This window comes from Colletes gigas, unplaced genomic scaffold, assembly GCF_013123115.1.
Source record: "Colletes gigas isolate AHSC1104 unplaced genomic scaffold, ASM1312311v1 Colletes_gigas_Sc00028, whole genome shotgun sequence".
NCBI lineage: Eukaryota > Metazoa > Arthropoda > Insecta > Hymenoptera > Colletidae > Colletes > Colletes gigas.
In genome coordinates this window covers 261,835-287,319 of record NW_025106657.1, presented here as the reverse complement: position 1 = coordinate 287,319, position 25,485 = coordinate 261,835, and the positions used below count along the sequence as shown (strand labels likewise).

Sequence of the window (25,485 nt, the reverse complement as noted above, 5' to 3'; positions counted from 1 at the left end):
AACAAAATTACTAAAAATCAAAAACGAATTTTTAAGAAAAATCCACAGGTAGGGTGCCTAAATTTTTCGGTGAAACTGAAAAGTTTCAAATCATTCTGGAAAAAATTATTTTCAGTTGCGTATATGTATATATACATATAATAATAGAGAATATATGTATATAACTATAAATATTACATATTACTTCTCCATTAAGCAAGAAATATAAAATTTTTTTTACGAAATTAATAGTATGAGAGTTAGTACCATGTGGCCAGGTGCATCAATCATCATCAAGCATGTCACACATCTATGATGTTCTTCTTAAGTATCAAATTACCTTATTATCTATTTCTATTCGTTTCAATTTCTCCCCTGAGTTTCCAATTCGTTTGTCTCGATTTATATAGTTTTTCAAATATGTCTTATTAATTGCTTCCCACTTGGATTAGAAAAATTAATAATGTCTTTACCTGTTGTTTGCTTTCACGTTTGATCTACATTTGTACATTTTTTACTTGATTTAATTACTTATTAAATTGTACGTATTTTAACTCTGATTAAAAATTAAGAATTACATTTTCCAAATATTTAAGTTCAATGAAAACCTATCTACATATATTAAAGTGGACCTAAACAGGAAGTCCAAAAACTTATTTTTGATAAATTAAACTATGTACGCGATACATTCTTCCCCTGTTTTTAACACTAGAACTATCGACAATTATGGTGTATTTATTTGTACCAAAGCAATTAAAACGATACACTTCCCTTCACTTTATAGAAAACTGCGATTTTGTAAAAATCCAATCGAGTAAATATTTTATAATTTTTATCAGAAATTACAAATCATTTTGACCACTTCCATTAGTTGTAGTGTTAACAAAAAAAGTATTTCATCCCAAGCACATGGAAGAAACAAGAAAAATTTCGTAGAAAAGCCCAAGAATCAAAAAAAAAAATCCCGTAAAAATTAAAAAACAACCGTATTAGATGGCAGATATTGAAATTTAATAAATATAACTTTAAAAAAGAAGTTTCGAAGAATGTAAACAAATTGTGCAAGCAGGACGAGCCAACTGTCAAGAAATGACAATAAAGAAATAAGATCGTTACGCAACGCGATCTATTTCGAATTCAAGGGCCAGGCGAGTCGAAGTGTCACGAATCGCGATAAACGTTAATCGCGGAGTCGTTACGCTACGCTTCGACCTTTTATGGCAGTCTTAACCTACTTTATTTCGTACGCAACGAGATTCAAACAATTTGTCCGGTTTCCCGCGTATGATGTTTACAGGGGACGATGGAAGACGAGCGGAGAAAGAGACACGACAAAGAGAATTATCGTTTCCCCGGTTTTACGGGGCCTAACATTCTGCATGTGGAACGTCCGAGCGTTCTGTGATCGCGCGACTACTCGCGGCTCGCAAAGTAGTCCACACATCCTCTCTCTTGCATTATAAACAATCTCCCGTGAAAATCTAGAACGGCCGGCGTAGTAAACTCGCCGTGGCACGTTTGCGCGTCGCCGCGAGAAACATTAATCGATGCAGGTTGCAACGATCGTCGATAATCTATCCAATACTTTGGCGAACTCGTCGCTGATCCTTAAAACGATTTTTCTGGAAACGATTTAGTACACAAAATGGGTCATCAAGATCTACCATACAAATTATTTGAATGATGGTTCAAGTTATTACAATGGTTCCTCAAGATCTACCATACAAATTATTTGAATGGTTCCTCAAGATCTACTATACAAATTATTTGAATGATGCTTCAAATTATTTAAATGGTTCGTCAAGGTCTACTGTACAAATTATTTGAATGATGCTTCAAATAATTTGTATGATAAATTTGATGTTAGTATGATTTGTATTGATGCTTCAAATAATTTGTATGATAAATTTGATGTTAGTATAATTTGTATTGATGCTTCAAATAATTTGTATAGTAGATCTTAACGAACCATTTTGTGTATTAAATCGTTTCCAGAAAAAAAACAAATTATTTGAATGATGCTTCAAATAATTGTTGGATATTTTTTTGTTAATAATGTATACAATTTTAGACTGCTATCGATGAAAGTGTTAAAAATTGGATAAAATTAAATAAAAATATATGATTCCACAAACGATTTAATATACAAAATGATTCCTCAAGATCTATCATACAAATTATATGAATGATGCTTCAAATAATTTGTATGATAGATTTTATGTGAGTATGATTTGTATTGATGCTTCAAATAATTTGTATGATAAATTTGATGTTAGTATAATTTGTATTGATGCTTCAAATAATTTGTATAGTAGATCTTAACGAACCATTTTGTGTATTAAATCGTTTCCAGAAAAAAAACAAATTATTTGAATGATGCTTCAAATAATTGTTGGATATTTTTTTGTTAATAATGTATACAATTTTAGACTGCTATCGATGAAAGTGTTAAAAATTGGATAAAATTAAATAAAAATATATGATTCCACAAACGATTTAATATACAAAATGATTCCTCAAGATCTATCATACAAATTATATGAATGATGCTTCAAATAATTTGTATGATAGATTTTATGTGAGTATGATTTGTATTGATGCTTCAAATAATTTGTATGATAAATTTGATGTTAGTATAATTTGTATTGATGCTTCAAATAATTTGTATAGTAGATCTTAACGAACCATTTTGTGTATTAAATCGTTTCCAGAAAAAAAACAAATTATTTGAATGATGCTTCAAATAATTGTTGGATATTTTTTTGTTAATAATGTATACAATTTTAGACTGCTATCGATGAAAGTGTTAAAAATTGGATAAAATTAAATAAAAATATATGATTCCACAAACGATTTAATATACAAAATGATTCCTCAAGATCTATCATACAAATTATATGAATGATGCTTCAAATAATTTGTATGATAGATTTTATGTGAGTATGATTTGTATTGATGCTTCAAATAATTTGTATGATAAATTTGATGTTAGTATAATTTGTATTGATGCTTCAAATAATTTGTATAGTAGATCTTAACGAACCATTTTGTGTATTAAATCGTTTCCAGAAAAAAAACAAATTATTTGAATGATGCTTCAAATAATTGTTGGATATTTTTTTGTTAATAATGTATACAATTTTAGACTGCTATCGATGAAAGTGTTAAAAATTGGATAAAATTAAATAAAAATATATGATTCCACAAACGATTTAATATACAAAATGATTCCTCAAGATCTATCATACAAATTATATGAATGATGCTTCAAATAATTTGTATGATAGATTTTATGTGAGTATGATTTGTATTAATGCTTGAAATAATTTGTATGATAGATTTGATGTGACTATGATTAGTATTTATGCTTCAAATAATTTGTATGATAGATTTGATGTTAGTATGATTCGTATTGATGCTTCAAATAATTTGTATGATAGATTTGATGTGATTATGATTAGTATGGATGCTTCAAATAATTTGTATGATAGATTTGATGTTAGTATGATTTGTACTGATGCTTCAAATAACTTGTATGATAGATCTTGACGAACCATTTTGCGTATTAAATCCTTTTCAGAAGAAAACAAATTATTCGAATGATGCTTCAAATAACTGTAAAATATTTCTTTAATAATAATTTATAAAATTTTATACTGCCATCGAAGAAAGTGTTAAAAATTGGGTAAAATTAAATAAGAAAAACAGCATTAAAATTTGAAACTTTCCTTTTTTATTTCATATTATAAAAAGAAAATTTTTGATTGGTATAGAAATTTTTTCTTCAAATAGTTTTTAGTACTTTCCATATTTTTTATTTAAAATAGGTTCAGTACCAGGAAACCAACCAGCTTTAAGAAAATTTTTCGGTTATTCTGATCTCTATGATCTACCATTTAATGAGAGATAATAAAAAATGAACTAAAAAAATATTTTCATATAGTTTAATAATCTCTCTTTATCTAAAAAATTCCACCTTAATTCTCAAATTGAAATGGTAAAGGATATTTTAAATAGGATTTATGAATTTCAGCTAGGTTACGAAAATAAAAACTAAGATTTTTAAGTTATATAGTTTATAATTGTCTGAAATCAAAGCTTTGGTCTCGTGAAAAATTTTACGATTTGATATAAAGTTGCTGAAAATGTAATATCAACACACGTACATACGTAATCCATCAATAATTTCTAGTAACACACATTGAAGTGTTTCTGGATTAATAACATCGTCGCACAATGGACCAAATTTTAAATTTAGCGGTTCAGATGAATTTTTGATAACTGAGAATATAGAAATTTAATAGTTTGAGATTCAATAGGTTGTAAAACAATATAACCAAAGAATTATCCGTACAATGATAATGATTGATCATTACATATCTTTGTCTATGTATTTAGTTTTAAATACCAATATTTTACTGTCGTTTTTTGTTTGTTTCGAAACATTTATTATTATAAATGTGGATTGCTTTGAGAATTGAGACTAACATTTCTTTTTTAGTATTTACAATTTACTTTCAACGCGTATCAGAAAAATTTCACATTTGAATATCGTTAAAAACGTAAATCGAACCAGTGTTTCATGAAACGTACATGTGTAACGAATGATCAAATACTTTTAAGTAAAACTATGTACACATTGATAGTAGACCACGAGGGAAACAATAGATTTACGTACGTATGTATTTATCTAGTCGAATCAGAGAAAGGCTACAAAGTATACTTAACGTTCAAGAATGGGACAATTGGGAATACTGACGATGAATACTTATCTTGGCATGAATACGTGCCACGAGACTTCCAAGTAGGTGTATATACGTACGATTATCGTGAGCGATGCGAATCGTCATTAAAACCAACAACAGACTGCGACACTTGTGAAATCAACTGCGGCTTCCTCGAAAACCATTCACCATCGACTACGTCGATCTCCTAACATGGGGAATTACGCAGAGCGAAAGTTTCACACGTGTTTACCTCGACGTTTCTTTTTATTTAAATTTTATCGCGCGAATCCTCCGCGAGTACTTTTTGATCCCGGAAGCCACGTCATTAAATCGAACGCAAGTTTCCTATTTTATTTAACACTAAAACTACCGAAGCAGTCAAAATGATGCATTGGTAATTTCTAATAACAAATTGTAAAAAATATACTCGACTGAATTTTTTAAACCGTAATTTTCTATAAGAGAATGAATAAACACTTATTTCCATTGCATTATGCATTTATTCACGTATCTACCGTTTTAATTTCTTTGATATAAATATTCTATAATTGTCGATAGTTCTAGTGTTAATTAAAGAATTTCAAAATTTTATTTCTTCGTCAATTCGTGAGAGCATCTATACAATAAAAGTACTAAAGTAGCTGCATGAGTAACAAAAATAAGATTTTTACAAATTTAACCATTAAATAACTTCTCCATATTTTATTAAAATATTTATAACTTTCTTGTTGTTACATCACAAAATTGTGATAAAATAAAAATTTGTGCAGAAACTATTTAATAGAAAGATTTCAAATATACGCTTGTTCAATAACCATGTTATCCGAGTATTCAAATAACGAATGTTGTAGTTAGGTCTATTATAAGAAGTGTCATAAGAACGTTTTATCAGTAAATTATGCAGATTATACGATTCCTGATTAAAACTATTTATTTACTTTTAGTGAAATTCTTATATCTTATAAATGAATTTTATAAACAATATTTCTTCCGAAATAGGAAGTTAAATAAAATCTATACAAACATGTTTTTACACAAAACGATTACTTAATGTTTCTTCTTTTGCTCAAATTTCTTAAAATCAAAATTAAAAATAGATAATTCTTTATAGTAAATAACAACAGAGTTAGTCTAGAAGATAACCTTCTTCAATTTATTAAAAATTTCTTTTAACATTATTTCATTATTCATCAAAATCTCATTTAACTGGGGAAAAAACAATTTAATAAGAAAGTGACATGTTTTCTGTTCACAAAAAGAAATTCCTCACTATTCAATATATGTACAATAAAATACATAAACAAATTTTCGGTAACCTGTTACATTCTCTACTGACACCAATTTTTGTTAATACGTATGACAATAATAATATTATATAAAATCATATAAAAAGCATGGTCACCGATATATTTATCTATTTTCATTCAAATCGAAATCTCTACTTGATACGACCATAATAAATTATTTCTCGTTTGTGCTCCATATGAGATAGAAAATATCGAGTTATATTTATTTTATTTATATAATCATATATTCTGATTATACACTAGTCAAAATGATTTTCTTCGACAATGTGTTATCAATTAAATATCATTTTAACGCTAGATTTACGGGCACTGATCGCACGTATATTTATTGATACCTTTCATGTTGACGATTGCCTTAAAATACGATTTTTCTTTTAATTAGAATATGTGTTCATGTCATTGCATCAAACAAAGTCAACATAAGTTGTTAAAAAATAATATTTACGCATTCTGCAATCTGACATCCGTCAAATTCCATATTTAAAATTGACGGATGTCAGATTCCATATTGAAAATTGCAGAACGCGTAAATATTATTTTTTAACAACTCATGTTGAATTTGTTTGATGCAATGGCACGAATACATATTCTAATTAAAAGAAAAATCGTATTTTAAGGTAATCGTCAACATGAAAGGTACCAATAAACATACATTTGATCAATGTCCGTAAATCTAGCGTTAAACGTGATTTTTGGTATTGATCACCCACGGTAATCTCGCTGTACGTATTGTTGAACCACGAATTCAGTCGTGTGGATTCACCGGAAACGCTCTCGCGTCGCAGCGAATGACTTTGACTTTTAACCCGGAAGTCTCGCGTACCGCCCTGCTTGACGTAATACCAAATTAGAGGTTCCGTGCATGGGCGTAATAGTAGAATCCTGAGGAGACACAACGTCTTGTCCTACGACGAACGCGACAGTAAAACGAGTCGCGGTAAAATCATGCTCGAGAAGAGCTGATCGATCGCTCGAAGGCAGCAAACCGTTTTATTAGAATAAAAGCCTCGTTAAAACGCTAATGGTCTACGCTCGGAATAACTGGAAACTTTCTTGGCGAATATCCGATTAATTTAAGGGCTCATCGATGGTGTGGGCGGGCAGCGTTTCGTTTCGCGGGCTATATTACACGCCTTTCGTTTTTATCTCCTCTCGGTACAATTTAACGGTCGATAAAACTTTCGACGATTCGGATCGACTTTCGCCCGGCGACGAGTTCGAAACGATTTCATACGACTGCCTTCGTTATTACAATAAACTATTAAAGCGATAATTACTACGGCTTCCGCGTTAAAAACATATTTACCACCGATAATATCGTTTTTGTATCTAATTTCGACGCAACGGCGCAGCGAAAATCAAATTGTCCGAACAACGCTCTACTCTCTCTGTTAAAATTATTTTCCTCCAACGATTTTTAGCCCATTAAATACCCCAGGTGTCTTATTTAGGAGACATTCAGGAAACCATTATTAAAATTTACTCGAGCATCGCGTGATTGTTATTTGAAATTGAGATTCGAATGAACTGGACTATCATTTTTTTTGTAACCTTTTTTATGATGCTTGATATCTATAGTTAGAAATATTCATGGATTTCGATTAATGAAATTATATCTATTTTTCGTTAATAAGATTTTTTACATAAAAGAATACTTCTAGTAGTGTCTCAATATTGTTATACTTTGCCAGAATTCTATTTCAAATATATATTGTAACACTTAACTGTTTCTCAGAAAGAATAATCAAATCCTTACTTTCACTGTTAAAATTATTTTCCTCGAACAATTTTTAGCCCATTAAAACCAGGCGTTTTACGTGATTTTAATTATTTTAAATTGAGATTCGAATGAAATGGACTGTAATTTTTTTGTAACCTTTTTTATGATGCTTGATATCTCTGGTTAGAAATATTCTTGGATTTCAATTAATGAAATTATTTCTATTTTTCGTTAATAAGATTTTTTACATAAAAGAATACTTCTAGAAGTGTCTCGATATTGTTATATCTTGCCAGAATTCTATTTAAAATATATATTGTAACTCTTAACTGTTTCTCAGAAAGAAAAATCAAATCCTTACTTTCACTGTTAAAATTATTGTCCTCGAACAATTTTTAGCCCATTAAAACCAGGCCTTTTATGTGATTTTAATTATTTTAAATTGAGATTCGAATGAAATGGACTGTAATTTTTTTGTAACCTTTTTTATGATGCTTGATATCTCTGGTTAGAAATATTCTTGGATTTCAATTAATGAAATTATTTCTATTTTTCGTTAATAAGATTTTTGACATAAAAGAATGCTTCTAGAAGTGTCTCGATATTGTTATATCTTGCCAGAATTCTATTTAAAATATATATTGTAACTCTTAACTGTTTCTCAGAAAGAAAAATCAAATCCTTACTTTCACTGTTAAAATTATTGTCCTCGAACAATTTTTAGCCCATTAAAACCAGGCGTTTTACGTGATTTTAATTATTTTAAATTGAGATTCGAATGAAATGGACTGTAATTTTTTTGTAACCTTTTTTATGATGCTTGATATCTCTGGTTAGAAATATTCTTGGATTTCAATTAATGAAATTATTTCTATTTTTCGTTAATAAGATTTTTGACATAAAAGAATGCTTCTAGAAGTGTCTCGATATTGTTATATCTTGCCAGAATTCTATTTAAAATATATATTGTAACACTTAACTGTTTCTCAGAAAGAAAAATCAAATCCTTACTTTCACTGTTAAAATTATTTTTCTCGAACAATTTTTAGCCCATTAAAACCAGGCCTTTTACGTGATTTTAATTATTTTAAATTGAGATTCGAATGAAATGGACTGTAATTTTTTTGTAACCTTTTTTATGATGCTTGATATCTCTGGTTAGAAATATTCTTGGATTTCAATTAATGAAATTATTTCTATTTTTCGTTAATAAGATTTTTTACATAAAAGAATACTTCTAGAAGTGTCTCGATATTGTTATATCTTGCCAGAATTCTATTTAAAATATATATTGTAACTCTTAACTGTTTCTCAGAAAGAAAAATCAAATCCTTACTTTCACTGTTAAAATTATTGTCCTCGAACAATTTTTAGCCCATTAAAACCAGGCGTTTTACGTGATTTTAATTATTTTAAATTGAGATTCGAATGAAATGGACTGTAATTTTTTTGTAACCTTTTTTATGATGCTTGATATCTCTGGTTAGAAATATTCTTGGATTTCAATTAATGAAATTATTTCTATTTTTCGTTAATAAGATTTTTGACATAAAAGAATGCTTCTAGAAGTGTCTCGATATTGTTATATCTTGCCAGAATTCTATTTAAAATATATATTGTAACACTTAACTGTTTCTCAGAAAGAAAAATCAAATCCTTACTTTCACTGTTAAAATTATTTTTCTCGAACAATTTTTAGCCCATTAAAACCAGGCCTTTTATGTGATTTTAATTATTTTAAATTGAGATTCGAATGAAATGGACTGTAATTTTTTTGTAACCTTTTTTATGATGCTTGATATCTCTGGTTAGAAATATTCTTGGATTTCAATTAATGAAATTATTTCTATTTTTCGTTAATAAGATTTTTTACATAAAAGAATACTTCTAGAAGTGTCTCGATATTGTTATATCTTGCCAGAATTCTATTTAAAATATATATTGTAACTCTTAACTGTTTCTCAGAAAGAAAAATCAAATCCTTACTTTCACTGTTAAAATTATTGTCCTCGAACAATTTTTAGCCCATTAAAACCAGGCGTTTTACGTGATTTTAATTATTTTAAATTGAGATTCGAATGAAATGGACTGTAATTTTTTTGTAACCTTTTTTATGATGCTTGATATCTCTGGTTAGAAATATTCTTGGATTTCAATTAATGAAATTATTTCTATTTTTCGTTAATAAGATTTTTGACATAAAAGAATGCTTCTAGAAGTGTCTCGATATTGTTATATCTTGCCAGAATTCTATTTAAAATATATATTGTAACACTTAACTGTTTCTCAGAAAGAAAAATCAAATCCTTACTTTCACTGTTAAAATTATTTTTCTCGAACAATTTTTAGCCCATTAAAACCAGGCCTTTTATGTGATTTTAATTATTTTAAATTGAGATTCGAATGAAATGGACTGTAATTTTTTTGTAACCTTTTTTATGATGCTTGATATCTCTGGTTAGAAATATTCTTGGATTTCAATTAATGAAATTATTTCTATTTTTCGTTAATAAGATTTTTTACATAAAAGAATACTTCTAGAAGTGTCTCGATATTGTTATATCTTGCCAGAATTCTATTTAAAATATATATTGTAACTCTTAACTGTTTCTCAGAAAGAAAAATCAAATCCTTACTTTCACTGTTAAAATTATTGTCCTCGAACAATTTTTAGCCCATTAAAACCAGGCGTTTTACGTGATTTTAATTATTTTAAATTGAGATTCGAATGAAATGGACTGTAATTTTTTTGTAACCTTTTTTATGATGCTTGATATCTCTGGTTAGAAATATTCTTGGATTTCAATTAATGAAATTATTTCTATTTTTCGTTAATAAGATTTTTGACATAAAAGAATGCTTCTAGAAGTGTCTCGATATTGTTATATCTTGCCAGAATTCTATTTAAAATATATATTGTAACACTTAACTGTTTCTCAGAAAGAAAAATCAAATCCTTACTTTCACTGTTAAAATTATTTTTCTCGAACAATTTTTAGCCCATTAAAACCAGGCCTTTTATGTGATTTTAATTATTTTAAATTGAGATTCGAATGAAATGGACTGTAATTTTTTTGTAACCTTTTTTATGATGCTTGATATCTCTGGTTAGAAATATTCTTGGATTTCAATTAATGAAATTATTTCTATTTTTCGTTAATAAGATTTTTTACATAAAAGAATACTTCTAGAAGTGTCTCGATATTGTTATATCTTGCCAGAATTCTATTTAAAATATATATTGTAACTCTTAACTGTTTCTCAGAAAGAAAAATCAAATCCTTACTTTCACTGTTAAAATTATTGTCCTCGAACAATTTTCAGAACATTAAATACCAGGTGTCTTATTTAGGAGACATTGAGAATACCATTATAAAAATTTACTCGAGAATAGCATGATTTTAATTATTTTAAATTGAGATTCGAATGTAGTAGTTTTTTTCGTAACCTTTTTTATAATACTTGATATCTCTAGTCAGAAATATTTTTAGATTTTGATTAATGAAACTATTTCTATTTTTCGTTAATAAAATTGTTCACTTAATGCCTATAGAAGTGTCTCTATTTTACTATATACTTTGCCAGAATTCTATTTAAAACACTGAATTTTGAATTTTATTATTCGACAAAATACTTTGAACACGATATACGAAAAATACACACCAATTTAGAAAAAACAATGTACTTGATAGGATTTATTTTTTATAATACTTGAATCTCTAATTTGAAATATTCATGGATTTCGACTAATGAAATTATATCTATTTTTCATTAATAAGATTTTTTACATAAAAGAATGCTTCTAGAAGTGTCTCGATATTATATACTTATTCTATACTACGAAAAATCGAATCATCCTTACTTTCTCTGTTAAAATTATTTTCCTCGAACAATTTTCAGCCCATTAAATACCCCAGGTGTCTTATTTAGGAGACATTGAGAATACCATTATAAAAATTTACTCGAGCATAGCATGATTTTAATTATTTTAAATTGAGATTCGAATGTAGTAGTTTTTTTCGTAACCTTTTTTATAATACTTGATATCTCTAGTTAGAAATATTTTTAGATTTTGATTAATGAAACTATTTCTATTTTTCGTTAATAAAATTGTTCACTTAATGCCTATAGAAGTGTCTATTTTACTATATACTTCGCCAGAATTCTATTTAAAACACTGAATTTTGAATTTTAAAGTACTTTGAATACGATATACGAAAAATACACGCCAATTTAGAAAAAACAATGTGCTTGATGGGAAGAACGCGACGGTTTAATTTTGAAAGCTATATTTCCAAACGCCGGCCAACGCCAGCCGACCAGAAACGAGAAAATCTTTCGTAAATCGATTCGTCAAACGACACTCCGACGCTATTACGCCAATTGACGTATGAAGCAACGAGAACATTATCCGTCATAATGGTTAATGACGATTTTCGTGTCTCGTTACTCGCCCGCGCTGCTTCGAAGTTGTGCAATGACAATTTGTTTAAGACGAGCAAAGCAACAGTATCGTTCCGCGAAACGTTCGCAAACAACGATGTCCAGCTATGGTTTACACGACTCCAAAGGTAAAAGGAAAGTAGCGGACAAAAAAGGAATTAGAAACAGAAGATCTAAAGACACGGCACGTTCGAGCTAAGAAATGAAACGCTAACATTGATAATGAAAATCATTTATAGCGACTTATAAATACATTTTAACAGTTGATCGACCGTTAAGAATAGAATGTGAAACTATGGTTTTTATTAGCCAAGCGATTTCTAACGAATATATCTAATGGGAAAAGTTCATCGTAAATGAATTCTAATAAAATGAATTCTTTTATTGAATAAGATCGTTGCCTATGATATAAGACTTCCTCACTGAATGTAGCCAGGAAAATATTAATAATAACAGTTTTGTTGCACAAATAGGTTCCATAAAGGTTACCGTTTCAAGTAATTCAGGCCACTCGATGTTCTTGAAACGATAAAATTATACTTTCTTTATCTCACACGGAATAGACTCATCGATTGAAAGAAAATAGAAATTAATTATTCCGAGAATATCGAAAGCGATTACGTCGGAGTATCGAACGAGTCCTTGTACCCTGTTCGATCGATTTGTTCGCGAGTTACACAAGAATGTAATCGTATCATCTGAAAGACCGTCAAGACCGAAGGAACATTCAAGATGATAGATCCTCGCGAAGCCAGCGAGAGCGTATCCTTGAAATCTCTCGGTTCTCCATTTCAGGATCTCCGTCAATCTGCAATCAAGACGGTCTTTCTAATTCATGCATTGCGACGCTATATGTGGGTAGATGGCAATCGCGAGAACGGGGCAGACTTTAAATTCTGGAGTACGCCAAGGACCGTGAAAGGGAAACGAAAGAAAAGGTATTTTCCGACTCGCCAGGTGACGTCAAACATTTTCAGCCGCGAACTGTAGGTGACTTGTAGGAAATTAATAATAACTTTTACACGATCTCTTCCTTTTGCTCTGGTACGTGTCCAAGATAGTTGAATAAAAATAAACGTTGTTGGATAAATGCAGTATAGTATACTCTTTCAAAGAGAGCTATTTCATTTGAAGTATATGGAACTTTGTATGAAAGCTCAAGGATCGACGAAAAAAATTGTAAAAATTATAAAACGATCTTATTAGGTGCTAGATATTGAAATTTAATAAATAGAATTTTAAAAGGGAAGTTTCATGCTCGAATTGTTGTAGGAGTAAATTTTGTGATTACTCAGTGAAAAAAGGAATGTTGTTAGATAAATGCAGTATAATATACTCTTTCAAAAAGAGGTAAGCTCAGGGATCAACAGAAAAAAGAATCGAAACATCAAAGACTGACTCTTTTGTTATTGTTCTATTTACTATGAAGAATTATCTATTCTTAATTTTGATTTTAGGAAATTTGAGCAAAAGAAGAAACATTAATCGTTTTGTGTAAAAACATGTTTGTATAGATTTTATTTAACTTCCTATTTCCAGTCGAGTACATTTTTTATAATTTTGATTAGAAATTAGAAATCATTTTAACCACTTCCATTAGTTTTAATGTTAAAAAAGAAGTATTTCTTTCGAAGCACATGGAGGAAGAGAAACTTTGTACAAAGGCCCAAGGATCGACAAAAAGAACCAGTAAAAATTAAAAAACGACCTTATTAAATGCTAGATATTGAAATTTAATAAATACAATTTTTAAAAAGAAATTTGACACTTAAATTGTCGTAGGACTATATTTTCTGACTTCTCAGTTTAAAAAGGAACATTATTAGATAGATACAGTGTAATATTTTCTTTCAAAAAGAGGCATTTCATTTGAAGTATATGGAACTTTGTATAAAAGATCAAGAATCGACAAAAAGAACCAGTAAAAATTAAAAAACGACCGTATTAGATGCTAGATATTGAAATTTAATAAATGAAATTTTAAAAAAGAAGTTTGACACTTAAATTGTCGTAGAACTAAATTTTCCGACTACTCAGTGGAAAAAGGAACGTTATTAGATAAATGCATTATAATATTCTCTTTCAAAAAGAGGTATTTCATTTGAACTATATGGAACTTTGTATGAAAGCTCAAAGATCGACGAAAAAAACTGTAAAAATTAAAAAATGATCGTATCAGATGCTAGATATTAAAATTGAATAAATGAAATTTTGTGAGACCTCAAAAAAATTAATTTTTTGAAAGTATTTATATTTAAGAATGTACTGAAATTGAATAAATAAAATTTGAAAAAAGAAGTCTGACGCTCAAGTTGTCGCGGGACTAAATTATCCGACTACTCGGCGCAAGAATAGGCTGTTGTTTACTCCGAAGAATCAGTGGCATAGAAAGGAAACAAAGACCGCGTTGTGGGTGATCCGCGACTGTGAAAACGAACAGAACACTGTGGACACAATGGGATCAAAGAGTCGTGGCATCGATTAAACAAACCACCCTATAGTTCGTCCCCTTTCGTCCGTCCAGAAAAGGACTCGCACGAACGTTACTCGCACGTGGATGGTATTTACACCTGGACGATCGAGACTCCCCTCCACCGTTCGCATAAACACCGAAGGGACCAGCGTAGGGAACTTTATGGCTGTAAACAGGCTTTATAACCTGCGTCAAACAGGTTCACCCACAGGTGTGCACGCAGGAACATATTTACAAACCTAGAAAGCCTTCGTTGTGAGTCAAACAAGGTAATGGAGACGAACAATCTGAACGAAAATTATACCCGACGTTTCTCAGCGAATGTAATTGACTTATTTTAACATTTAATGCATAATGAAATAATAAATTAATTAATATTAGGTCGTTCCATATGATCGTGATGAGTTTTGTACTACGACTTGGAGCAATATTGTAAACATACTGTATTGGAGTTTTATGAGATATAGTAAAACTCTTTTCGGTTGACAACTCCTTTTTCATTAGCAAAGTTATTATATAACGTTGCTAGAAAACTTTTTTGACTTTTTGTTAAAATGTTCTTTAATGCTTTTCAATAAAACGTTGACATTTTCAAATTGTTTACCCACTGATAAGACTGGTATTTATAGGGAATTTTTATTCTCGAAAAACTACAAAATGCACTCAATATGCAGAAATATAAGAAATGCTTAAAGTAAAATACAAATTATTATATTTAGGGGTTGAAACAGCCCTCTACAAAGCTACCCTTTCATTAATTTTATTAATAAAAATATGAATTTACATAAAGATTCACAGTCTATTTATAAGGTTCGATTTTTATTATATGTTAATAAAAATACAGTGTGGATTCCAAACTTCGAGATTTGACACAATATCTATTTCTTCCAAATTTGTATGAATTGTTAATATGTTTAAAATTTCAGAAATCCTCTGAACTGACAAATTTTGTTTGTTTCACATTAAATTACAAATTTCTCCCTCGTCAATTTCAGAATATCGAAGTACACAAACTTATGGAACAACCTAATATATAACTATTCAGTAATATAAAGTTGAAAAAATTTACAACATTAGACTGTAATTAGAATACATTTAACAATTAATCAACATTGTGAACGCAGTGTTCGATTACCTACTCCCATTAGAGAATATTTCCCAGGGAAATGTAAACAATTGTTGTGTGAAATGAAGCTCTTGAATTTCTGTAGGATCCTTCTATCCAACTTTACAAACGTGGAAAAGACTTACACAATTATAGATCTTGTAGAAGCATCGAACAGTCCTTGGCAAACATTAAATGCATCTTTTAAAACTGCATACAGCAATATATCATTCTTTTCGATTATTTAATCTCTTGATTTCCGTTTGTGGTATTGCATTTGTACACAGAAGAGAGACGAGTTTTATCTGAACACTGCAATTTATAAAGGTTATCTACTACGAACTTTGACGATTTATGGAAAACCAAACAGAAGACAATATAGTTAATAACACGCAGTTATGCTTAATACGTATTCTCGCCATTAAAACATAGGTAATTTTTGTTTATTTTTGGCGTCTTCCATCTTTGTTTCAATCCCTTTCTATTTTACTTTTCATGTATTTATATTATTTATATCAGTATTATACAGGATGTTCGGCCACTCCTGGGAAAAAATTTTAATGGGGGGTTCTAGGGGTCAAAATAAGACGAAAATCAAGAATACCAATTTGTTGATGGAAGCTTCCTTAAAAAGTTATTAACAATTAAATTCAAAAATTTCAAATCGTTCTGGAAAAATTATTTTCGGTTACAGGGGTCAATTACAATCATTTTTGGTGAATAGACGTACCCCCGAATTCCTACCCACTTTCTAGAAAAAAATTCGGGAAGGCGTGAAATTTTTCCATGAAAAAAAAAAATTTCAAATCGTTTTGGAAAAATTACTTTCGGTTGCAGGGGTCAATTACAATCATTTTTGGTGAATGGACATACCTCCGAAATCTTGCGCATTTTGGAGAACAAAATTCAGTACGGGCGAAACTTTAAACGTTAATAACTTTTTAAGGAAGCCTCCATCAACAAATTAGTATTCTTGATTTTCGTCTTATTTTGGCCTCTAGAATCCCCCATTAAAATTTTCCCCAGTGGTAGTCGAACACCCTGTATATTATTTATATCAGTATAATATGATTTTTGTATAGATTATTTACTGACCTTACTTGCGCCACATAACTATTTTCTCCATAAAATCGATGGTTTGTAAAATGTTTACAAAAATACCACGAAGCTGTGCCTATTTTCCAAGATGATCATTTTATATGTTCAATAGTACGCCTGAATAAACATCTACGTCAAATTTCAAAACTTTCCTATTTATTCTTTTGATTTAGACTTCATTGAGTGAGTTATACAGACGATTTACTATTCACGTAACAACGGAGAGTATTCTTAAGGATTCACACCTTTGTGTCAGGGACAGGTAATATTAACTTAACGTATCGCAGGAATGCGTGCCTATAAACCTAGAATCCATTGTTGCAAGTCGAACAATGTAATAGAATTGAAAAATCTTGTCAATAATTATCTCTGAAATTTTGTATCGAATGTGACTAGACTCGATTAGTCTTCAGACTCAACGTAACTATCTTCAATTCAAATCTTAAAAGCATATAGTTATTTGATAACATTTAATATACTGTAATAAAAAAGTTTGAAGATACAGATTTGTTTCATAATTTTTTAGCAAATGGAGTAAAATGGATTCGACATATTACGCGTTAGGAAATGATAGGTTCAGTCATACTTATGATAATAATTTAAAAAGAAGTGCATGAATCAGTTTTCAAATTTCCAGAATTTTTAGCTTTTATATTAACAAACTGTTCTGCTAAACATTATATGGAAATAACGGTTCAAAAAGAAACTAGAAATCTTTTACTGAATGTAACCAATTTTTAACCGTTAATAAATGATAGGTTCACTTGCTAAAAGGACGATTAAACGATTTGTTAATGTACCAAAATTTAATACATCACAATATTCTTTCGTTATAATGCATTCATTGTGAATTTGCAACAAGGTGCAAATCTAAAACAAAAGTATCTTACCATCTGCTTCGCTCTTAACAAAAGTTCCTCAATGGATAAAACTTCAGTTCCTAAGTGACTATTAACAATAGAAATATCGAAATGACCCATTCGTAATGTCTAATAGAAATTGTAAAAAATTTACTCGATTGGATTTTTGAAAAAAATAAACATTTATTTCCATTGAATTATACATTTGTTCAAGTATCTACCATTTTAATTTCTTTGGTACAAATGAAGATATAATTGTCGGTAGTTCTAGTGTTAAAGTACATTTATAATATACATGTACATTTATGATAAGTATCATATAAGTGAGAAATCAAGAAACTGTCCAAAAGATGGGAATACATAACTCACACATTAAAACGATAAATTTATCATCGAATATTTCCAACCATAAAAGAATTACTTCCCATTTCCACGTAAAGAACCGCACAAGCTTTTTGACCAATCTACTTCCAATTCCAAAACTTATTATCCCAATAGAAATCATCACGAATGTAAAGTCGATCATCAGAAAGACGCCAGATAGAAAACATTCTCAAAAATAACTAGTTACATACGATAGCTGAAAATAGTGTACCTCTTCTACAAATACCTACTCTAATATCATTTCTGATAAATATCATATAAGTGAGAAATCAAGAAGCTGTCCAAAAGACAGAAATAACTCAAAACTATAAATTTATCATCGAATATTTCCTACCACAAAAGAATCACTCTCCATGTCCACGTCAAGAACCGCACAAGCTTTTTGACCAACCTACCTTCAATTCCAAAACTTATTACTCCGATAGAAATCTTCATGAGTGTAAACATCCTCAAAAATAACTAGTTACATACGATAGCTGAAAATAGTGTACCTCTTCCATAAATACTTACTCTAATACTATTTCTGATAAATATCATATAAGTGAGAAATCAAGAAGCTGTCCAAAAGACAGAAATAACTCAAAACTATAAATTTATCATCGAATATTTCCTACCACAAAAGAATCACTCTCCATGTCCACGTCAAGAACCGCACAAGCTTTTTGACCAACCTACCTTCAATTCCAAAACTTATTACTCCGATAGAAATCTTCATGAGTGTAAACATCCTCAAAAATAACTAGTTACATACGATAGCTGAAAATAGTGTACCTCTTCCATAAATACTTACTCTAATACTATTTCTGATAAATATCATATAAGTGAGAAATCAAGAAGCTGTCCAAAAGACAGAAATAACTCAAAACTATAAACTTATCATCGAATATTTCCAACCATAAAAGAATTACTTCCCATTTCCACGTAAAGAACCGCACAAGCTTTTTGACCAATCTACTTCCAATTCCAAAACTTATTATCCCAATAGAAATCATCACGAATGTAAAGTCGATCATCAGAAAGACGCCAGATAGAAAACATTCTCAAAAATAACTAGTTACATACGATAGCTGAAAATAGTGTACCTCTTCTACAAATACCTACTCTAATATCATTTCTGATAAATATCATATAAGTGAGAAATCAAGAAGCTGTCCAAAAGACAGAAATAACTCAAAACTATAAATTTATCATCGAATATTTCCTACCACAAAAGAATCACTCTCCATGTCCACGTCAAGAACCACACAAGCTTTTTGACCAACCTACCTTCAATTCCAAAACTTATTACTCCGATAGAAATCTTCATGAGTGTAAACATCCTCAAAAATAACTAGTTACATACGATAGCTGAAAATAGTGTACCTCTTCCATAAATACTTACTCTAATACTATTTCTGATAAATATCATATAAGTGAGAAATCAAGAAGCTGTCCAAAAGACAGAAATAACTCAAAACTATAAATTTATCATCGAATATTTCCTACCACAAAAGAATCACTCTCCATGTCCACGTCAAGAACCGCACAAGCTTTTTGACCAACCTACCTTCAATTCCAAAACTTATTACTCCGATAGAAATCTTCATGAGTGTAAACATCCTCAAAAATAACTAGTTACATACGATAGCTGAAAATAGTGTACCTCTTCCATAAATACTTACTCTAATACTATTTCTGATAAATATCATATAAGTGAGAAATCAAGAAGCTGTCCAAAAGACAGAAATAACTCAAAACTATAAACTTATCATCGAATATTTCCAACCATAAAAGAATTACTTCCCATTTCCACGTAAAGAACCGCACAAGCTTTTTGACCAATCTACTTCCAATTCCAAAACTTATTATCCCAATAGAAATCATCACGAATGTAAAGTCGATCATCAGAAAGACGCCAGATAGAAAACATTCTCAAAAATAACTAGTTACATACGATAGCTGAAAATAGTGTACCTCTTCTACAAATACCTACTCTAATATCATTTCTGATAAATATCATATAAGTGAGAAATCAAGAAGCTGTCCAAAAGACAGAAATAACTCAAAACTATAAATTTATCATCGAATATTTCCTACCACAAAAGAATCACTCTCCATGTCCACGTCAAGAACCACACAAGCTTTTTGACCAACCTACCTTCAATTCCAAAACTTATTACTCCGATAGAAATCTTCATGAGTGTAAACATCCTCAAAAATAACTAGTTACATACGATAGCTGAAAATAGTGTACCTCTTCCATAAATACTTACTCTAATACTATTTCTGATAAATATCATATAAGTGAGAAATCAAGAAGCTGTCCAAAAGACAGAAATAACTCAAAACTATAAATTTATCATCGAATATTTCCTACCACAAAAGAATCACTCTCCATGTCCACGTCAAGAACCGCACAAGCTTTTTGACCAACCTACCTTCAATTCCAAAACTTATTACTCCGATAGAAATCTTCATGAGTGTAAACATCCTCAAAAATAACTAGTTACATACGATAGCTGAAAATAGTGTACCTCTTCCATAAATACTTACTCTAATACTATTTCTGATAAATATCATATAAGTGAGAAATCAAGAAGCTGTCCAAAAGACAGAAATAACTCAAAACTATAAACTTATCATCGAATATTTCCAACCATAAAAGAATTACTTCCCATTTCCACGTAAAGAACCGCACAAGCTTTTTGACCAATCTACTTCCAATTCCAAAACTTATTATCCCAATAGAAATCATCACGAATGTAAAGTCGATCATCAGAAAGACGCCAGATAGAAAACATTCTCAAAAATAACTAGTTACATACGATAGCTGAAAATAGTGTACCTCTTCTACAAATACCTACTCTAATATCATTTCTGATAAATATCATATAAGTGAGAAATCAAGAAGCTGTCCAAAAGACAGAAATAACTCAAAACTATAAATTTATCATCGAATATTTCCTACCACAAAAGAATCACTCTCCATGTCCACGTCAAGAACCACACAAGCTTTTTGACCAACCTACCTTCAATTCCAAAACTTATTACTCCGATAGAAATCTTCATGAGTGTAAACATCCTCAAAAATAACTAGTTACATACGATAGCTGAAAATAGTGTACCTCTTCCATAAATACTTACTCTAATACTATTTCTGATAAATATCATATAAGTGAGAAATCAAGAAGCTGTCCAAAAGACAGAAATAACTCAAAACTATAAATTTATCATCGAATATTTCCTACCACAAAAGAATCACTCTCCATGTCCACGTCAAGAACCGCACAAGCTTTTTGACCAACCTACCTTCAATTCCAAAACTTATTACTCCGATAGAAATCTTCATGAGTGTAAACATCCTCAAAAATAACTAGTTACATACGATAGCTGAAAATAGTGTACCTCTTCCATAAATACTTACTCTAATACTATTTCTGATAAATATCATATAAGTGAGAAATCAAGAAGCTGTCCAAAAAACAGAAATAACTCAAAACTATAAACTTATCATCGAATATTTCCAACCATAAAAGAATTACTTCCCATTTCCACGTTAAGAACCGCACAAGCTTTTTGACCAATCTACTTCCAATTCTAAAACTCATTATCCCGATAGAAATCATCACGAATGTAAAGTCGATCATCAGAAAGACGCAGATAGAAAACATTCTCAAGAATAACTAGTTACATACGATAGCTGAAAATAGTGTACCTGTTCTATCGTTGCAACCAGTTCTCAGCCGCGTTGCGAAAGGATCATTTTTACCCGTTCCGGTCGCTGTTCCGCGAATACTATCGCAATTACGCTATCCAATGTACTGATTCGAACGGGTCCTGTGCCTTTTGCTCGCGTGCACGCGTTCATGCGTGTTCAACGACCCTACGTGCGTAAACAAAGCTCAGGTGTCAAAATCTCGGTAATCGCGTGGCTCCTCTATTTGCGTACATGCGCGAATAAAGTGCACGTGTCGCGGTTGTTGCAAAAACAAGGATGTCATCAACGGCGGCGTTCTACATCGACTTCCGCCGGGCAAATAACTGAAGTTTTCACGACGATTCAGGTCGGGGACCTGGAATGAGTTTCGCGAGCAAACACATGCACGGGTCTGGATCTCTCCTTTATATTCGAGCAAATCCTCCGCTTAATAAGCCGAATTTACAATGGATATTTTCGTCGATTTCGTCGGTGCAACGAGGATAATCTCGCAAAGTGACTCGAGCCTGTTCCGCTTGTTATTACTATACTGAAACGGGCCGAAAGAATGTTAATAATACCTTGCATCTGCATGGAGCAATAAAGCCGTATTATTATTGTTGTTATTATTATTGTTGCAGTAAAACCTTCATTATACGTGCCTCCGTTATCTGAATGCTCAACCATCCGATCGTTCTACTATTTAAACGCTTTATTACGCGAACGGAGTGTATTTTTACACAGTACCCCGTTTCTTCATCGAAACATTCTTCCGTACTGGTAACAATTAATTATTGCAAATATGCGGTACGAGTAATGATCGCGTCAGAATGGGGATAATAAGGATTCATGGTTTCGAGAAGAAAGATTGCACGGTATGGGAAAGATTAAGGTTACTGGCATTAAAACTGTTTTTAATGGGCAACTAACAAGCATTCATGGTATTAGAGAAAGGACAACAAGATGTTGGGATCAGGGACGGATCGAGCATTGATCTAACCAAGTTTTAGTTTCGGAGCCCTCCATGGAAGATTCCTGAAAGCTACAGTTTTTTAATTTAACTGAAAGCGTAAAAAAATAACATTTTTGCTATGAAATAATATTTATAAAGCTGGTCAACATGATAACTCGGAAGCTAATGTAATTTAATAGATCAATTTCTCTTTATCGTTTGTAAAAGTTCTTTTTGTACTGTTATATATGTATATAACAACCGAGAGGTCGGTCAAGCGCTTGTGAGAGCGCGATCCCTCTAGTGGCGAGCATGGGAGGCGACGCCACATGCTTAACACTAGAACCACCAAAGTGGTCAAAATGACCCATTCGTGTTTCCAATAAAAACTGTAAAAGAGTTATTCAACTGGATTTTTGAAAATTTATCGTAGCTTTTTATAAGAAAACGAATAAACATTTATTTCCATTGCGTTATACGTTTCTTCTAGTACATATTGTTTTAATTTCTTTTGGTGCAAATAAATACAGTATAATTGTATCCCAGGCATAGTAAGTCTACGAAAATTATTTCTGTTAAATACTAGTACTATTTATTTCAAAGGGACAAATCCTTTTTTCAAGTCGTAGTTTACGAGATTTTGATGTTACCCGAAATTTCTTTTTATGGGACGCATGATGCATAAAATTCAACTACACTTGTTGATCTTCGAACGAGGTTAAACAATAGAAATCACTCTTATATTACTTACAATAGGAACTGTCATATAGAAATGCACGAGTTCAAAATGATTACCGCCAACTTTCATACGTTTTCAAATACGATAATTGAATGATTGCAGTTTCGACAGTGTCAGGTGTAAATCGTTTGAATGTTTGTAAACCCACCTTCAACTAGAAACATTCAACCGTGCACGTACCGCAATTACTCTGGAACTTGTTGAAAGTACAAAACAGCCGTTCATTTATCGTATTCGGAAATGTATGAAAGCAAAAGGCAGGTAACCATTTTGGACACAAATGGATATATTTTTGCAGCGAAACAGGTAAATTGTACGTCCTTCCTTTTTCTATATAAACGTGAGTTTTGTTATTCAATTCATCATTCGAATATAAAAAATTACGAATGTCATCGAATTTTCATTTATATTCCCTACATTATTTCGTTAATAAATACACATCGTTCTATTTGATAATTAGACTGCGGATCTTTATGCAAGTTCATATTTTTATTAATTTTTTTAGAGGGTTATCTCAACCCCTAAATATAATAATTCGGATCTTAATTATTTTAAGTGCATTCTATAGCTTTTTGGGAATTGAAATTTCCCATAAATGCATAAACATTCGCAGGCTATCAACAATAAAAAAGAAAGCATCTGTTGCAATATTCTTGTTTGCTTTTCTCCAGCCATCAAAAAGACACAGAGATGTTCCCTAAAGAAAAATTAGAGAAAAGAAGCAATACAGTAAGATTTTGCTATTCCTTCATTATAAACATAAAAATTCACAGCATTCTTCTTGATTCTATAATTGAAATTTATTTTTGCACAACGAGTAACGGATAGAAAAATGGTAAAAATCGTCGTTGGATAAAACTTCGACTATCTTGTAGGGGAAAATTAGGTGAATACAACCCCGTCATTAAAAATATAGATCATGGCGCTAGTTTTCGAGAGAAAAAAAAATTTTCTCAAAATTCGAGATGAAAAAAAAAACGACCAACCTATCACGTAGACAAAATTCCACTGAACAAGTGTCGTATAGGCCAAAATATGCGTTAGCGTGCTAGTTTTCAAGATATCAACGAAGAACCGTTGCCGCCGATCGGTCCGTTTTTTATTTGTTCGTTTCGAAAGTGCTCAAATATAAAGTTTTTTCATCACTGCTAGTCTCGTGCGACCGACTACGTAATATCGTTTCTACGACCCCATTTTCCAACTCTATTCTTCTGCTTTTGGGGGAAATTTCGGAGCTGGCCACTTTCAGTTCGTTTGCAACCGTGATTGTAGCGCATATATTTGTAATCTTCGTAAGACTTCGCGACCGAGAAAATATTCGTTCGTGGCTCATCGTTATTTATATCCGGCGTTGTTGTTCCTGCTCGCGGGTAGCATGGCAGAAAAGTAGCTCGAAACGGGGGAAAAAAGCCAATAGCAAGGTAGCCAATAGATTGTTCCACGGTCGACGATGGCCACCAAGCGACGCATGCCCGAGCTTTTCACCGAAAGGCGGATCCCACGGAACTTTCCATCGACCAATGTGCTTTTGTGGGTGGTACGGGGCGACCTCCAGCTTGCGCTGTGCTTTCCTGGACGGCCATGTCGTACGGAGTCCTCATAACTCATCCTTGAAGTCCGGCGATCGCCGATAAGCTCCGCTCCGGATCGAACCGTTTTATTGTCGCTGGCGTGCGTCCGTCGGCGAAAATAAACTTTTGCCGCGTGATCGATAGAATTTCACGGGGGGAAAAAATAAAATCTCGATTGTAACGGTGGACGAGCACGGTATCTCGAGTTGCACGACGAACGTGCTCCTTTCGACCACAATATCGCAACAATTCGATTACATTGTAAAACAACATTCACCGAAGCTCTCATTAAAATCCCGGTTGTTACACTTTCTCTTTATTTGATTTTGGTAAATGAAATATACAGGGTGTTCCACATTTTTCCGTACACACTTCAGCAGTGTGTTCTACAAGTAAAAATAAGACTAAAGTGTTATACAGACTGTTTGGCTGAGAAAAATTTTAATGGGAG

The 25,485-nt window shown here is 31.2% G+C and overlaps 1 protein-coding gene across 3 annotated transcripts in view; it reads right to left on the bottom strand.

The window, feature by feature from the left end:
- The window catches only part of LOC122401804 (myelin regulatory factor-like protein), a 137,582-nt gene that overhangs the window by 89,053 nt on the left and 23,044 nt on the right, over window positions 1-25,485 (bottom strand). The gene's annotated exons all lie outside the window — the stretch shown is intronic.